At 42.3% G+C, this 14,281-nt stretch overlaps 1 protein-coding gene across 2 annotated transcripts in view; it reads left to right on the forward strand.

The window, feature by feature from the left end:
* The first annotated feature begins 321 nt into the window (after positions 1–321).
* The window catches only part of npas1 (neuronal PAS domain protein 1), a 59,660-nt gene continuing 45,700 nt past the window's right edge, over positions 322–14,281 (forward strand). For both annotated transcript variants that reach the window (XM_034867494.1, XM_034867497.1), the window contains exon 1: positions 322–458. The gene's annotated coding sequence lies outside the window, so the exon portion shown is untranslated. The remainder of the gene's footprint in view (positions 459–14,281) is intronic.

Here is a 14,281-nt window from a genome sequence, read left to right on the forward strand (position 1 = left end):
GTCTTGGCTGTTTCTTCTCTCACTTGCGCTCTCTCCTTTTTTTTCTTCCTCATTGCAAAATGAATCGTGGATCCAACCATCTGCACCCGGGGGAGAGCGGCGAGCTGGCGAACGGGCTGACCAATCATGAGCATCAGAAGCAGACACACAGACGGAGGGAGCCTATTGTTGCGTGCTGCACTCATCAAGTTAGAAGACAACTACCGATTTGGCCTTAGGAAATTACAAGATGGAGAGTAAGGAGGAAAAATTACCAACTGTGTTTATCAGTCTTTTTTCTCTCTCTTGTTACATTAAGTCTCTTCTTTGCTCTGCAGCTTTTCCAATCGGACTGGCCAGTGTGTGTTTATCTGAGTGGGTGGCAGAGTCTCGGCGCCATTCATGATGTCAACTGGGACCAAAGCCGCTCCTCTATTCCCAGCCGGGCCAACCCTCTGTCAGCCTCCTGACAGTTCCAGGTTAGCCTCTTTCTCCTCTCTCCCCTGGCCCTCGTCTTCTCTCTCCTCCAGCTTTCCTCTTCAGCTCTCCCAGGGGCCCCACTGAGAATACTGCTCAGATCCAGGCTTCTGAGCCCCAAAGCCGGCCCTAATCCTCTGCATCGATCGCCCTGAGAATTTCCTCCCCAGCACAGCAGGCCCCACTCCCCGGCACTCACACTCCTCGACCCTGAACAGCCAGCACTTCTCATTTAGAGAGACAGAGATAATACGGTCAGGCATATTACCTGGGTCTTCTCAACAGATGGGTCTTTTTGATGTGATGTGTGTTATTGGGTGGTGATAGCAGGCTGCACGCCGTAGCTCCTGAGAGTGCTGATGTTGTTGCTTCTCCAAATTAGACTTAGCTGTGATCGGCTCGATGAACATCTCTCAATGTTTCAAACTGATCTGAGAGTCTTTTTCGAACCTAAGTTGCAGTCAGAAATCTGGCCTAGATCTCTTTTCCATAATATTCCTCTGCTAAGTGATTCCCAACCAGAAGTACTTATTTCTCACGGGGTACTTTTGCAGTTGCCGTGGGATAATTAAACTTAAACTAGCACGTGAGCAGAGAAGTCTAAAGAATTAAATGGACTAAAGGATAAATGGTTGAAACAGTTAGCTAAAAGTAACCAATACATGGTTATAAGACTGTAGTTAGCTAACGAAAATTTAAGGGATAGATGGTTAAAATTATAAGATAAAAGTAATATATAAACAATTCATACGTCCGTCTTTTTACACTTCAGAATGTAATAGGATGCAAACTTGACCCATCATAGTTTACAACTGCATGAAACCTTATTGTTACAACATCCACTTTTATATAGTCAATAGTTTTAAGTGAAATATTTTTATAGCAACACGTATTTTTTAAATGTCAGTTTAAAATCAGTTTGGACTGGTGTTGTCTTGAAGGGGTACTACAGGTCTTCTGATGGGGCTGTGGGGTTACAACTCAACAAAAGAAGGTTGGGAACCAATGGTTCTGTGTAGAACACTCAATAAGTTTGAAAAACATGAGAAAAATCGGAGAAACGTAAAATGCAGATCTCCTGGCATAAGGATAGGCCGTATTTCCATCCATCATGCTGATGAAGATAGAGTAATGGAAGTTGGCGAATGCCATACAACTCTGAAGATGAGAAAGCATCATTACTAGAGTCCTCTTGGGAACTCTCCGAACCAACAGTCTATCCCGCGTAACATACTTGCTCATAATTTATTTACGTGCCAACCTTCCCTTGGACTCCACTCTGTGTTTTTATTCCATGTGTGGAGGTATTTGAGAGGTATTTTCTTCTACCTCAGTCTGCTCGTGAACAGACCAGCAAGGCTGTGTGTCCAGTACAATAGTTACTACTACAAGTTAGTACTCATACTAACATAAGTATGGGAAGGGGGTGGGCGTCTGGAACATTTGGCCCCGTCAAAATGGTGCTCTGTGGACCAGTTAGAGCATCTCTGTCAAAACTGGCATATAAGAGTCAGTACAGATGGTACATGTAACAATACTCTGTTTAAACAGGGCTCTGAGCCACGTTTCTTTATCAGCCCCACAGATAGTTTTGGCAAAATCAGTTTCCAGTCCTTTTTGGGTACAACTTACAAAACTGGTTGACTTTTATTGTGTTTTCACAATATACACACACTCCCAGCCCTCTATACTTCAGTGTATCGCTCTCTCCTCTCCTACTTCTCCTTCCCTGCCCTTTCCTGACTCCTGCTTCCTTCCTTCTCTCACTCTCTCTTCCCGTTCTACCCTTGCTCTGCCTGCTCTCCTCTTGTCTGCTCCCTCCCTTCTTCTCTCCCCCCTCTCTTTATTAATTTATTGGGTTGTTATTCTCCTTGCCTGGCTCTGCTAATGAAGGCAGGATGCAGATGAGGGTGAAGGTCGTCTCCGTAGCGATCGACCCTATCGCCCCGTAGTATGGCACTCTGACTGGCACAGGTCAGTGGCAGCTGTCAATCAACAAGCATGCACATTCACATGCATGCATGCACTCACACACACTATTTCTAAAAAATAAAATGCATAACCAAGATTTGAGCTATTAGAGTTAACAGTTCTTAATTAGCCATACAAATTTGGATGCTTTGGAGCACAAACTTTGACAGTCATAGTGGTTTTGATTTATAACCCCTTGTAATGTAGTTGGCAATAACATACAACCCTTAATCATAGTTTTTACACGTCTGTGAAATTGTGAGCATCTACACCAGTGATCGTTCCCTCCCAGAGTTTTGCATTTTTTATAATTTTTCAAGGCCTGAGGATCTAAACCTGTCCCGATTTTAACCAGAAGTTTAAAAAGTAGAAGTCTAAAAACTTCCATTTTGGGTAGCCTAGTAGGTAAACCCGGCTGTCCTCTATTTAGTCTGCTCTCTTTGATATAAGTAGGGTGGACAGTAAGAAAGTGTGCTATGAACAGGTGTATGTAACTTTATACAATTCAAAAACAACACCAGAATCTAAAGCCTATGAAATGATCATACAGTTGACACAATCAAGACATCTGTAAAACAATATAACCCTCATTGAAGAAGAATTCATTGCTGTTGTATTAGACTGAATTTGTTTTAACTAATAAATTGAGTGAAAGTATTATGTAATGTTCTGTCAGTTGGTCGATCCACATCTTTGATCCAGACCATAGGCTGTAAATTAATGGGCAGCGCATGTGTGAAGTCCCCCATTGGTTTGTGGAGATCTGTCGTTGAGTTTGCTGTTACGGGTGCAGCTATCCCGGTTGTCTATGTAACGATTTCAGATGAGAGGGAGGAGTGAGGGAGGAGCGGCTTACACTCTCAATACGTTAAACACCTTTACTGGCAATCACATCATAGCCACGCCCTAACACGTTATAGCCGATTTTAAAATCAACTAGACCCTAATTCAAGAAATGAACATCCTTCTGTATTTCAGAGGACTTAGCAAAAACTACCATTTGAGACCATAAACTCATTATGTGAATGTTTACTGAAGTAATAAATCAAGTGGGAAGCGGATCACTTTCTCATAGACTTCTACAGAAACAAACCTCCTTTTGCAACCAGACGTGTTGCCCCCTACTGGAGTTCAGATCGAATGCAGGTTTAAGGCAAACATATTTGTTAATATTTACAGTTTATGATCCAGACTGATATATATCTCAACAACTGTTGGATGGCTCGCTAAGGAATTTTTTTTCAGAAAATCATGGTGCCCCAAGTATGAATATTAATGGCTTTGGTGATCCCCTGAATTTTTCCTCTAGCGCCACCATGAGGTTGACATTTGTGGTTTTAAAGAATACGCCTTAACTTCTGCAGTATTGGATTGATTGCCATTATATTTGGTGTTGACATCCATGTACCTCCGAAAGAATAGTTATCACTTTTGATCTAGTACAATCATCAGGTCAATATTTCAGGCAAAATAGCTGCAATCCTTGCATCCCATGTCAGGAAAATGTCACTTCATCACTTTATCACTTTTTTAACATTAATATGCATTCCCCCAGCCTGCCTATGGTCCCCCAGTGCCTAGAAATGGTGATAGGTGTAAACCGAGCCCTGGGTATCCTGCTCTGCCTTTGAGAAAATTAAAGCTCAGGTGGGCCAATCTGGAATCTTGCTCCTTATGAGGTCATAAGGGGCAAGGTTACATCCCCTTTCTCTGCTTTGCCCACCCAGAGCATTTGGCCCGCCCATAAGAGAGAGACATCATGGCTTTCAAATGAGCAAAGTGGCCGTTGGTCAAGGCCCCCACCCCTCCTCTCCTCCTCAAAAGCTACAGACTCAGAAATGGCACATCCTAAGGAAAGCTCATTGTGGGACTGGCTGTAGTTCTTTACCAAGGCTGAATTTTGGGAAAGATACTTTAGATACAGTAGCAGGGGACCACTAAGGCCTATAAAAAAGCATCCAAAAAGTACCATGTCATGGGACATTTCAATAAGATGATGAACCTGGCAAACATTATATCAGCAACATTTGTCATTGTGAGGATGTTAGCATTTTGTTTCTTCTTTCCTCTTGTTAATCATATTTTGACCCTTGAGGGGGTCCTGACCCCCAAGACGTGAACCACTGCCATATAGCACATGTATTGTTTCCAAAAGGCATAACTCCAACCGGTACACTCACAAACACACAGCCAGTCTTTCATTTAACACACATTAGCGTGGCCACAAGTGTCTAACCCCTGGCCTGTCGTTCATTGGCCTTGACATTGCTTCTTCCTGTGCCCCGTTTGCCAGTACTTGTAGCATTAACAACCTCTGCTCTTCATCACAGCATGTCAAGAGATTGTGTGTGTGTGTGTGTGTGCTCTTGTGCGTAAATGTTTGTAAATGCACTCTCCATTCAGACATTCTGTACGAATGTCAATTTTGTTCGTGGTTATTGTTGTGGGGTGTTTGTCTGCTCAGCCATGTTCTTGAGTGTGTTCACCTGTATCTGGTGCCTGAATGTACATGTGCACAGAAGCCCCCCCCCCCCCCCACAGACACACATACACACATATATATCTCTATTAGCAGTATAGTAGTGTTAACAGTGTTATGCCATGCGTGAACCTCCCCACCTTTCCCTCATATCTATGCAAAGCTGGGGTCCTGTCAATCAGTCACCTTGGTGACATAGAGCCCCACCTCCCCAATTAGAGCTGACAGGGCAGGATTAGGAGGGGGGCGGGCCCCCGCCGACCTGCCTACGTGTCAATCACGCGCCGGGCATCCACACGCCTGTTTACTGTCAGATCCCATCTCCGTCTGTCAGACTGCACGGCAACCGTCGCCGAGGGAGGAGAGGAGGAGGGTGGGGGGAGGCGGAGAGGGGGGAGGAGGAGATCTGATCAGAATTAACTATGCTTCTCCCCACAGACCGGCCGTGCTTTTAATTCATGAAAGGGATGAGAGAAAAGTGGGAAGAGAGGGAGTGATACAGGGAGGATAGCATTTAAAACCCAGAGCAGGGCCTTCTTTAGAAGTTTTCAGAGTGATGTTTCTTCTCTCCCTGACAATCACTTTTCTTCTCCCGCTGACTCTCTCTCTCTCTCTCTCTCTCTCTCTCACTAGACTTCTTTCGAAGGTGTGATTCATGCCGCTTTAAAGCTGCTACAATTCATCAAGAGCTATCCTCTCTTTCTCTCTCTCTCTGAAGTTGTTATTTGACCCTGGTTTTTTAAAGTCGCACAAATATGTATTAGTGTTTTCTTTGTTAGAGAGTTAAGGTCAATTTATTTAGTTCTGCACATGCTCATGCAAATTTGTGTCTCTGTTTCAGTACGTGTCTAGGGATGAGGGTCCAGCCTACACACCTACAGTATGTGAATGCATAATGTTGTTATGCTCTTTAGACTGTGTGCTTTAAAGCAGTGTGTGTGTGTGTGCGTGTGTGCCTGTGTGTGTGTGTATTCGTGGCTATGTGGTCCCTAGTGTGTGTGTGCGCGTATTTCTTCTTTTTTAGGGTCTCTGGTGGTGGCCTTACTTTGACCCCGGTGCCCTCACTCTAATCCTTTAGCAAATGAGGTCTGTGTGTGGGGGTGTTTGGGGGTCTGCGCCAAGCCACAGTTTTAGTATTCGAGGGCCAGCGTGAAGGTCCTGGGGTTATGAGGGATGAAGAAGAGGGAAACAATAGATTGTGCTGGAAGAAAAGATAAGGATTTGTCAACATTGTGTTGGCCACCAGTGGTCATATGGGATTGTCTAATTATCTCGCGTATGCTTTTTGTTCCATCATAGTTGTTTGTGTTTAATTAGCAGGATCAAAATATACTAGATGCATTGCCATTGGTGGAAAGCATAGTCCAAAAAGATTTTAGTTTTTTTGGAGTAGATAACTTCACTATGTTGCCGTTTATAAACCACTTAAACTTTTCTCAGATTCCTTGGTTGGCCTAGCCTATTTTTTTGCCTCATCAGAACCCTCTTTATTTCATTTAATTTTCAATCCATAATACAAAATACATAATGTATGTGGAAGATAACATGGCATCACGACGCGTACATATATACACGCCAACTTTCTTAACCCTCATGTTGTAGTCGGGTCAAATTGACCCACTTTCCTACATCAATGTTCTTTTTAATTACCCAAAATACATGATTGATTCCACACAACACTCTTTGACAAGTACAAATCTCTACTTTCATTAATTAAGTCTTATTCAATTTTATAGCATTTGAAAAAAAAATCAAGTTCTTCTTTTCTAATGCAAACATTAGGTATAATTTATTTATAAATGAGGTTTATTGAACATAAATTCCTAAAACTGTAAAACTAAAGTTTATTGTGTTGAAAACGTCAAAAAAGTGGCAAACCTTGTAAAAAGCATGAAATATAATAATATAATAATAATATAATATTGAAAAAAGGGAAAAGAACAGAATACAACTTAAAAGCATTGATTAACAGGCTCAGAAAAAGTGTTGATTTTTAATTATGATGGGAACACAACACAAGTTTTAAAGGAACATGCCACGGTTGTTGAAACAGTGCTCTCCCCTAGCTGTAGATACTGTAAGTGGTCCAAAGCATTTTTGGTCTCAGTGCATGCATTGTTTTAGTCCGGATTAAGACTAGAAGATTTCCCAGACAGATATTGATTTGGGACTATATTGGGTGGAAGTACAGCTGAAGCACTTGAGGTCAATATCTGCCTAGGAAATCGTCTAGTCTTAATCTGCATTGTAAATGTAAATGTAAATGTGCTGTATTTATATAGCGCTTTTCCAGTCTTAACAACTGCTCAAAGCGCTTTTACATCTACAGGGAACATTCACCATTCACACACATTCATACACTGTGGCCGGGGCTGCAGTACAAGGTGCCACCTGCTCATCAGATAAACATTCACACACATTCACACTCCGATGCGCAGCACCGGGGGCAACTCAGGGTTCAGTGTCTTGCCCAAGGACACTTCGACAATGACTGCAGGGGCGGGGATCGAACCACCAACCTTCCAATTGGCAGGCAACCGCTCTACCACTGAGCCACAGCCGCCCTCGCTTGCTATTGTACTCGTGAATACGCAGGCCACAAGAAGTAATTAGGCTGTTGTTTTTTGTTGGCTCACTTTTACTCACAACATGCTAACCGGTAACATAGGATTCCACTCACTACGCCAAATGCCTTGGCCCACCTATCTATCGCTAGGGGACATCCTGATACAGTAAGCCCTTTTTCTATGTTTTACCCATCCACCACCCCGACCAACCTACGTGGACCTTTCATACTTCCCGCTACGGCGTAAATTTACATGCTATTACAATGTAATGTAAGTCAATAGAGGCCAAACGGCGTTGACATACATGCTAAAAAGCGAGTATGTGTCTTGATAACATGCATGCATGTTAACATGCTACTGACAGGCACACAAATTGGCGTGTCAGTCGACATTTCATGAGATCACTCTGTGGAAGATACCAAACAAAGTTATTCATTCTTTTTTTTACATCATTACTGTGGTGCCAGACATGGCCGAAGCTATCTTGAACCCATTGTGCAATTGCAAAAAAAAAAGAAGTAGATGGCTTATCATCTATAAGTGGCGCTATTGTAAATTATACTTTTGATTGGCCTTAACTTACTGGTCATAAGTCTTACTTGGCATAATTCATCTTTGCACAACAAAGAGCAAAACCTTCAATAACTGAATGTGTGTACACATGGGAGCAGCAACACAACATTGACATATTATCACTTAAGTTGATATGACAAACGTGTAAGCTCATTCACTCATTCACTCATCCAGCTGTTACAGAGCAACATTCATTTTGAGTTGCATTTCTTATCACCTGGTAAATGTAAGTCCTGAAGAGCTGCAGATCATGGTGAGAATATTCTGGAGGTTCATCACTATGAGTGACCACTGTCACAATGTTTTCACATGGTCTTTTGGAACATTGTCATCAAAATATCGATAACAGCCGCTTTAAAGAAAACTCATCAAAATGTCATATATAGTTCAGATTTAAATGCACATTAAAACATTTTCTGTTAATTAAAATGAAAAATTAAGTGCAGCCTTCGGCAGACTTGTGAGCTCCCTGAGGTAGTGATCTCCATTTCTTGCTTCCACATTGTCTCTTGAACTGTATATTTTTGCATTTTGTCTGCATGATTGTGAAGGCGAATTAATAAATGTCAGTTTATTTCGGATACGGTTTGTCAGCCATCATGCAGCAAGCTGCTGACAGGTATACATGTACCATGTCATTTCTTCTGATAGCTGTATGTTTTCAGTATTTGTTGGTACCTGCCATATGTGGATTGAACATGTAAGTGTGTGTTTGCATTAGAGTTTCGTTGCAGGGTTGACGCTGACTCTGCACAGGTGTCTGTTGGTGTCTGTTGAACGACCTCGCTGCAGGGAACAGGCTATCAGGCTTAGAGGGAGGCTATCATGTTAATTACTTTACACACACGCTGTCAGCCAAGCGTGCAACCTAACTGCTGAGCTCACACACACACACACACAAACAATCACACATGCACCTTGGCACAAACATTGTTAAGCTCATGCACGTACACACAAGCTCATCCGTCTTTCTTTCATTTTTGTCGTTTTTCTGTCTTCCCACTCTTGCTGTTTGAAGGCCTTGGACATCAATTCCCTTTTGCTTTCAAGAAAGATTGTTTTATATTCAAATCAATTCAAGTCCGTCCTGTGAAATTAATTGACATTCATTCGATGATTTTAAATTCCTCCGAGACTGTTCTTTTGTTTCAGGCTGTCAGCGAGCTGCAAGTGAGATCCGGCTAAATGTTTTGTCATCTCACACTCCAGGGTAAGCCTGCTCCAAAGCATGAGCCTGAGGTCAGCTTAACCTCCGCACAATCTCGTCGCTCGCCGTCTTTACCACTCGTGATGCAGGGGGAACGATACCGATTCATGACGGGTGAAGCTCATTCTTCAGTAGCAGCCTCATATGTCTCCTCAGGAGGCTTTTTTTCAGAATCATGTCCGTTGTTTTGAATGGCGTGTCCAGCGCTCTCAGGCCAGCGCAGCAGAGGAGTGGGATTGGCTGACGGTTGATGCCTTTAGTTAAATGATGCTGGCACACAGAGGGATTGCTTTGGGAAGTTGTCATCCATCATCATTTTAGAATGACTCAAAGCAGCCCTCTGCTTTTGGGGTTACGGTCGGGGATCCATGATTGATGTGAAGTGGATGTGTGTGTTTGAGGAAGGAGTCAAAAAGAGTATTTGTGTGCTAAAAGATTAATTAAAGATAGGCTACTAGTTAACGATCATCTGGAGACATGTGTTTCATTTTCCCTCTGATCATGTTCTTTTAAGAGGAACTTAATAGAAGCTCCTGATTAAAGTTATACTAACTCAAATAATAAGGATCAATGTAACATTTTGGGGATCCTACCATGTGGAAAAATGTCTATAGCAATATATCTTTGAAGGAGATCTTATTTCTTGCACATCTCTTCCCCATTTTGTATGTGAGTGCCTGTTCATGTGCCTGGATGCACCCCTGTGTGTGCATTATCGTATTTCTTTAAGCTGAAGCACTTTGTCTGTATTTGCCTTTCTCCCTCTTCCTTTTCCCAGGTTCAAGTCTCACCTAAGTTAATTCTTCAATTAGTGTGATCCCGATATTCAGGAGAGATCATGGAGGGAGCCCTGCAAATCGATGTCCAATTAGCAAAGGCTCCCTAGCCCAGAGTAGAGGGGTACGCCCGTTGTGGTCATCTTATGAGTACAGGAGGTTAAGGTGGGGTCTAGAGTTGAAGGTAGAGGTTTAGAGGAGAAGAGATTATAAAAGAAAAAAGGAGGAAAGGAGAGGAAGCATTAAAGAGGGATGAATAGTGGGTGAGAAGAAAGCATTCAAGGTCTCTAAGTGGGTGGAGGTGAGGAGGGACCATCGGGGTCTGAGGAGGTGGGGGTGTAGATGTTAGATGCTCAATCAAGCTGTGTGAGGACAGTGTAATTAATCCATTGAAGATGTCTGATTGCAGATGACTTTGGGAATACCAGAGTGGTGGCTGGGTCTCGGGGAAAGGGGGGAGGGCAGGTACAAGATGGATGCAGGGATGCGAGGAGTGGTAAAGCGGAAGGGCAAACAGAGGGAGAGAGTGAGATTAATGGAGACAAGGGAGATACAGTACCTTTTTTAAATGAGAAGGATGAGTTTCAGTGACAATGTAAGAAAAGGAAAGAAGAGGGGGGGGGAGAAAGAATTGATCATGTTAGGGTTAGGTCGAACCATCCCTCACAGCGCTGTAGGGATAAAGACCTCGGCCAGATGTATGTAAAGAAAGAATCACAAGGCTTGCTTACTCACCCCTGAGTTTCTCACTGTTAAAACACTCTCTCACGAGACAAATGAGTCTCTATGCTGTTCTAATGCTAATATGCTTTTAAGGCACTATTAGCCAGCAGAGTTTCGCTTTTATTTAATGGCCTATTCATTTGTTTGAATGCATTTCCTCTCGGTGGATGCTCTACAGAGTTGGCTTGGCTTTGGCTCAGCTCCTGAACGGCACATGATTTACTTACCCACAGGCTAAGCCTTTATAATCTAATTGAATTTGATAAAGCAGAGTAATCATCAGAGTATTATGCCGAGTACTCATCATACTGATATGGTAATGTTGCCGTGATTAAATGTTTTCATTAAGGGTTGTCTGAATGTGTTTTAGGCTGCATCCACTTTGTTTGCGGTACGCAGTTGACGGCGGAGCAAATGTTCATTGTTTTCAGCAAGAGAATGACAATAAACCATGCTGGATATTCACAAGGCGCTACCTCTCACACACGCGGGTTGAAAATGCTGACAAAAGTTGAATTCTCCAAGTGTTTGACTTCTTTCATGGCAGAGAACACAGACTGGATCTTGACAAGTTAAAAAAGCCCTTTTTCCTCCCCTGACAATTCAAGTCAAATGGGTGCACACACATGTACAAAGAGTGCAGTCTGTAAGTAGTACGACAGTGACGCATTTTAGTTTGGGCTCTGTACTGGCTTTATTTTTTATTTGTTTAGATTTTCATTCTTCTGTTGACTCTGTCTCTGTTCTATGCCTGTCGCTTTAACTATTATTGTAAAGCACCTTGTGACGTCAAGAATTTCAATCTGATTAAACCTGCTTTAAACTTTAATTTAGTGTTTGCATTCATATCAGATGAGTAGTGTAGCAACTGTAGCCCTTTTTGTAGAAATGGGTACATGTTAAAGTACAGTACATCTAACAAAAACGGAAATAGTCTGTCCTTCGATTCTTTGGACAACTATGTAGTGTATTGTGTAGGGGCGGCTGTGGCTCAGTGGTAGAATGTGTGTGAATGTTTATCTGATGAGCAGGTGGCACCTTGTACAATGAATGTGTGTGAATGGTGAATGTATCCTGTATGATGTAAAAGCGCTTTGAGTAGTCGTTAAGACTAGAAAAGCGCTATATAAATGCAGCACATTTACATATTGAGAGGAGACCTTTAACTGTTTGCTCTCCATTGATCACTTCAGTACATTCAAGATCAGACGAAGAAGAAACTGAGAGAGAAACTGCTGTTAGAAAATGATGTGTATACTCTAGCAGTGCTATGTCATGGCAGGTCTTTTGCCTAGGACCCAAAGAAGTGCAGTGTCGGGTGGGAAGTTGGTTGGGTGAGAAAGTTGCAAGCAGCCATACCGTAGGCCAAGCAATCAGCCGGTTTTGAACCGGTACTGCACTGTTATGAATAAAATCATCATATTAATATTCGTGTCCAAGTCTTTGCAGTCAATAACCACTTATAGACCTCAGCATCTACTTCATATCATCCCTAGTGATGCGCTACCAGATCTGTACTGTAACCAGCTTCCATTTAGCCTTGTTTTCACCCATCAGTCCAGTTCAGTTGTGTTTTTACAAATTAGAATGGTTATTTTTTGCATTTCAATTCTCAAATGTTGTGAATGGCACCAATAGAGCCATTCCATTCCATCCTGTTTTTTCGTTACCTTCTGTGGAGGTACGTACTACCCTGATCCCACACTAAAAGACGGAGCTAGAAATACTGCAGTCTGTAATGGGTGCAGAAATTCCTCTGAATCTTTGGTGAAGAGAAAATACAGCAAGAGCTAAATGTAAAAGTGAGAACTAAAAAGGTTTTTCAGCTCGTTTCTCAGCTGTCCGCTGCTCTTACCATCCGATAACAACCCTGCATACATTTGAGAGTCTGTCCTCTGCGGTGAGAACGCAAAACAGATTTAGTGTTTGGGTTTGTGTCCTGACTGGTTACCTACGGTTCCAAAGGTATTACACAAAAAAAGTGTTTGATGGGAAAGCGTCTTTTGGGTTTGTTTCAGGGGGTTCTGCAGGTGCCTAGTTAGGTCAGTCAATACTATTCCACTGTTTGCCCCACAAACTCCTCGTTTGCCTTGTCTGTATATTTAACCATAACCATTAACCATTCTTAGACTGTTCATCTAATAGGAATGGAAACAACCTTCAAACGTAAAAGCCGAGAGTCAGCACTTGAACTTCACTTCAAATCCAATTCGGACTGCAGATCCTAAACATTGTAATCACTGTCCTGCTAAGTATGGACCACACAGTACATTTGTCCACTTGCTGGGATCCTCTAATGAAAATAAGGTTGTGTGTGGAGATCCTTTTTCCTTCAGATCGTTGTACAGTCTGAGAGAAGGAGACGAGATTTCAAGTTTTGGTTTGGCTTCACTCTTCCATTTTCCTTCTTGTATTCATTTACTGAAGGAATTACAGTTAATAATTAATGCAAAAATGCAACCTTTAATGCATTCAATGAATAATTGAAAAAGAACATCATGCTATTTATTGGATTGCGTTTTATGTATCTGCATGGGTGGAATGGTCAAGCCCTGTGTTTATTAAAATCGCCATGGCAACATAGAGGGCGTTTTGCACTTAGCTGACATCCTGCAACGCTGACCATCATTAAATTTCATTTTAAATTGAGATTAACCCACACAATTGGTCTATATTACATTAAGCATTTTAAATGGGATTATCTAATGAGGTGATTGTATAGGACAATTAATTGTGAAACCGTGTCTGTGCAAAAGTCTTCCAGGAGGGTTTGATAGCAGAAAAGTGTAACAAGCGTGCACAAAATGCTTGTTTGTGCACGTGTGAATCAGTATTTATGTACTGCATATCTGCCATTATTAATAGATAAATGTGTTACGTATAAATGCACGCACATACCTGCAAACATTATGATACACTACATAGCTTCATAACACTTCTGGCTTGAGCCGGTTTTCTCAGTAGTGAACAGTATAATTTCTAGGGGAGACTTTAAGGGACACATGAGGTCTTGAATGAAAATAATGGGAAGATAAACGGTGGCAAAATAGAAAATTAGTGGAGAGAACGGTGAACAGAAAGATGACGGTCTGAGATAGAGTGATAGGTAGATACAGGAAGACTGCAGTGAAAGTAGTCCAGAGTGTAGAAAAACAGTGACAGTCAGTGGCAGAGTGGAGGGAGAAATGTAACAGACAGACTCGGGGAGCGCGAGGAAGAGAGAGACAGGCAGAGACAGACAGAGCGAGAGATAGACAGTGACAGAGGGAGAGATAGACGAGCCGTGTGAGGATGCAGAGAGTGTCCCCCTCTCTCGGCTGCTGCCAGAGGCAAACAGACAGCCTCTCTGCTGGTGGAATGCTAATGCAACAAGCTGCTCCTCTCTTGTCTTCCCTCCCTTCTTCACCTTTCTTCTTCTTTAACTCTCCTTTGTGCAGAAAGTTTAGAGACTATAGACACAAGCATTGACTTTTATAATGGACCCCCGCGCTTTTATATTATGTGATCTGTCTGCGCATGTTGGTTCTGC

Source organism: Etheostoma cragini, chromosome 3 (genome assembly GCF_013103735.1).
Source record: "Etheostoma cragini isolate CJK2018 chromosome 3, CSU_Ecrag_1.0, whole genome shotgun sequence".
Taxonomy (NCBI): Eukaryota; Metazoa; Chordata; class Actinopteri; order Perciformes; family Percidae; genus Etheostoma; species Etheostoma cragini.